The sequence below is a fragment of the Bos mutus genome, chromosome 2 (genome assembly GCF_027580195.1).
Source record: "Bos mutus isolate GX-2022 chromosome 2, NWIPB_WYAK_1.1, whole genome shotgun sequence".
Taxonomy (NCBI): domain Eukaryota; kingdom Metazoa; phylum Chordata; class Mammalia; order Artiodactyla; family Bovidae; genus Bos; species Bos mutus.
Window position 1 is genome coordinate 37,711,310 of NC_091618.1, and position 4,841 is coordinate 37,716,150.

The following is a 4,841-nucleotide window of genomic DNA, read 5'->3' on the forward strand; positions in this document are numbered from 1 at the left end:
ATAACCGGATTCAGTGTTCAGAAGAGGCGTAATGGGAAGTAGTCTTCCTAATTTTTCTCTACGAATCCCTCCATCAGCACTCAGCTTGAGCTTTCTGTGTGTGCTCAGTCATTTCAGTCATGTCAGACTCTTTGCAATCCCATGGATTGTAGCCAGCTGGGCTCCTCTGTCATGGGATTTTCCCAGCAAGAATACTGGAGTAGGTTGCCATGCCCTTCTCCAGGGGGTCTTACCAACCCAGGGATCAAGCCTGCATCCCTTGCGTCTCCTGCATTGCAGGCAGATTCTTTACCTGCTGGACCTTTGGGGAAGTCCCTTGAAATTTCTGCAGTCCCCATAACTCATTTCTCACCTGTCTGAACAAGAATCAACCTAGACATGTATTTATACATGCATAGGTAATTATGTAGATTTTTGTGGATATATTACATATATGGTATCACATTCTATTTTCATTTCTTACAGATCTTTCCTTATCCCATGGAACTGCATAGAAAAACACCACACGGACCATGTCAGTTTAACCAATATTCATTGATAGGCATTTCGGTTGTGATCTTTTTCCTGTTGAAAACAATGCTGTAATAATACCCTTGTACAGGATCTTGGTTCATAGGCATGAGTGTTTGACTATGACTAGTGTTTCTCAAAACTAGCTTTACATAAGAATTATCCATGGAGCTTTTTAAAAAATACTGCTGCCCATGCTCTGCTGCCCCTTCCCCCCACACCAGACCCATTAGATCAGAATTTCTGAAAGAAATTCTGAAAGAAAGAATTTCTTGAACCCAGGCATAGGAATTTAATAAAATCTCCACAAAAAATTTTAATATACAACCAGGGTGGAGAGTCACTACTAATTGTGAAACATTAGCATTGCAGAGTTGAAGGATATACACATTTTACACTTTGGACTCATTTTCTAAATGGTTAAATTCCATATAATTGCAAATTTTATAATATCATTACTTCTTCTGCTCTAAGTTTCAGAAAAACTAAAAGTATAAATCAAGTACAAGGAAAGGGTCTCTTTTTAAGCTAAAATGGCATCTCCTCAGATATAAAAATGGGTGTCCACTCCACTTCAAATAATTATTTTCACAGCATTTGGTTTTCTTTATCACTTGTGACAATTTGCCATCCTTTCATTTACTTGATTACTGTTTTTCACAGCCCCCATCTCCAGCAAAACACCAAGAGAACAGGAACCAAATCCATCTTGTTCACCCAGTAAGCCTAATGAGTGCTATTATAAAAGCACCTAGCATATTATAAGTGATCAGTATGTGCGATAAATAAATCTCTGTGGTTGCCTGGTCAGTAGATGAGCTTGTTAGACTATTATAAGGACCAGGGCAGAGAAGGGGAAATACTGCTTCCTCTCATTTCCCAGGCTCTAAATTTCCAAATAGAAAACAAATACTTTATCTTAGTCCAAAAGAAACTAAAAACCTACACCATTACATAAGAAAAAGATTGATGTGTATCAAATCTTGACCGTGTAATAAAAAAAAATAAATAAAATACAAAGGGTTTAGAAGGTCGGATATGACGGCCCACCTTTAGTAGTGAATTTATCCCTTCTCTACCATTCCCCTGCACTTTGGTAAGCCTCAAAAAAACTTAGACAGCAAATGGTACAGTTAAGCATGAGGAACACTTGGAGATCTGCTCACAGGCGAATCAGCTGTCATTGAGAACATGACTCCTCAGCTGTTGCCCTTCTTTCTCCTTACAAGTAAATCTTGTCACGTGGCCTATAAAAAGGAAGAGTCAAGAGAGAAATTTCACTTTGATTTTAATCACTATATTAAATTACTCAAGATCATAGTTACAGAAAGGCTCTAAATTCTTCTTTCTCCACAGATAATTTCTCTCTCTGGTTAGTAACATCTATCAAAGTAACATATATATCATGTCCAATAGACTAACCATTTCAGAAAAGGGCTCAGTGCTGTAAATGGTGCACATGCTTAGACTTCCCTTCTATAATATGCCTGACCGAAACACAATGATTGTTGACTAAGTAGGAATGAGATCTTACAATTCCTTTCTTTGAAGTTTCAGGGTGAATTAGTTTTAGGGTTTTTCATTCTTGGGATTTTTAAATAAAGTATTTATTTTAGGATAGTTGTAGATTTATAGAAAAGTTGAGGGGAGATCCCATGTACTCCACACCCAGTTTCTTCTATTGTTAGCATCTTAGTTTAATATGGTACCTTTGTCACAATTAATGAACCAATTCTGATATAGTTCACTTTGACTTTTCACTCTGATGCATTGGAGAAGGAACTGGCAAGGGACAGAAGAGCCTGGTAGGCTGCTGTCTCTGGGGTTGCACAGAGTCGGACATGACTGAAGTGACTTAGCAGCAGCAGCAGCATTAGCTAAAGTCTATGCTTTATTCAGATTTCCATAGTTTCTACACAATGTCCCTTTTTTATTCTAGGATTCTATCCTGGATACTACATTAATTTACTCATCATGTTTCCTTAGTCTCCTCTAGGTTGTGAAAGTTTCTCAGACTTTCCTTGATTTTAATAATCTTGACTATTTTTTAAAGTGCTCTTCAGGAATTTTGTACAGTATCCCTCAATTGGGGCTTAGACTTTTCACATGATTAAACTAAGTTATGGGTTTTGAGGAACAGCCTGTCAACACCATCTCAGCCTCTTGGTCAACATTAATATCATGAGTAATGTCACGTTTTGACAGCATGTACCCTTGATAAGATATGAATGACACTATACCTTTGTGATTTCCACTTTTCAAGCAGAAAATTCTACACCAATATATTTTTCCTCTGTGAATTCATAAACCATGATATTTATTTGATAACAAGAAAGGATTTAGACATACAGTGAGATCAAGCCATTTCCCCCTTAACGTGAAATAAAGTATTCCAATTTCAAACTGATTTGCTCAGAGCCCATAAAGCTTTTTTACTTGTAAGCCTGTCACAGATTTTAAGGGATTTCTGCACATGAAGCAAAGTGTTAATACAGGCTATGAGTTAAAGGAAGAACATATCCATCACTCAGTACTTTCTTTGATAATCCAAAGGAAAACAAAGTGGTAGACAAAATTTCTGCTATTTACAAAAATAGTTTCTATGATAAATATAGCATTATTTTTTGAATTCTAATTATTTTAATTTGAGACAAGCAATATGCTTAGGTAAAATATGTTCAGATTCTCTTGACTCTCTTGTCTATAAGCAATGAGTAGCATAATTTATGTAATGATTGAGTCATTGATGTGGGACAGCAAGGAGGAGGGAGTAATAAAAAAGCTTCTCTTGAACCCATGTGGATAATATAATCCAGTGGATCAGGCCACCATGTGAAATCAGACTAGCTGTGGATCAGCTATGACTTAATGAATTATTGCCAATATGAGTCTCAATCCTTCTTAGCTATGGAGAGTAACAGTTACCAAGTTGGGGAATGCTTTTAATCAGACCAAAAGAAAATGGCTAAAATCTATAAGCACAATTATATTCAACAATTAGAATATATATCATCTGTTTACACATTATATATATATATACACACAAATATGTATACATACAAATATATATATAATCTTATATATCTAATGTATAAATATATATAACGTGTAAAAAACTCCAATACTTTGGCCACCTGATGCAAAGAGCCTACTCATTGGAAAAGACCCTGATGCTGGGAAAGATAGAGGGCAGGAAGAGAAGGGGCGACAGAGGATAAGATGGTTGGATGGCATCACCGACTCAGTGGACCTGAGCTTGAGCAAACTCTGTGAGATAGTGAAGGACAGGGAAGCCTGGCATGCTGCAGTTTGAGTTTCACGTGACTGAGCAACTGAACAACAGCAATGTGTAAATATGCTCTTTTAAAATCTCAGACTTGCTACTGGATTTTTTTTTTTACTAATTAATAACAACTCAGTAATTAGATATCTCACAAATTAACGGGAGTGAGGATGGTACATTGGCTAATCATGTTTCTTAATATGAGTCTAGTCTTGTTAACTGAGAAAGTCAAGGACAGAAAAGGAAAAACTTACAAATTACTCACCAGAATTTCCACCTAATGATAAAGTCCTTTTCTCTCTTCATCTCTCTGGTCATTTAAGTAAATTTAAAATTTTATCTTATCTCCCTAGTATGGATGAAAAAATTAGATGATAAATAATTAGACTTGGTTCCATTTAGGAAATAAAAGGGATTAAGTATCTACTGTGATTGAAAGTTACTTTACTCTTAGAAAAAGTGTTTGGCAAGAGGGTAAATCTTCCTGTTACTTCCACCACATTTAATATTTTTCATTATAGAAAAAAGTTAAGTGATAGGAAGCAGCTGTGAATTATTCTTTTTAGCATACTGTTCACCACAGTTTAAGAGAGAGGGAGTCAGAGTTTGTGCTCCCTAGAAGGGAAGCCACTTTAAGACTTAATGGGCTCTCCTTATACGTCCGCTTTTTATTTTTAAACACCACTACCTTTTTGCTGACAAACATTTTCTTGCAAATTATGGCAAGAGAGGAGGAGCATGACCAAAGAAGCTGGGTTGGTGATACTCTGCCAAAATTCCAAGCTGAAATCAAATCCTTCACTAAAGTTTCTTAGGCATAGGAGACAAGAAAATGATTTACAACTTCATCAGAACTGTAATTCTATAAAGAGAAAGTATCAGTCAATCTACTTTACTGTCATCAAAGGATCTAAAGCTGGCTGGCTTTGTCATACTTCTTTCTCCTTTATATATGAAGGTGGCGGGGGCAGGGGGGTGGGGTGGAAAGCAAGAGGAGTTAAAAAAATTGATGAAGCCCTAACCCTTTTGATTCCATTTATAGTCTGAG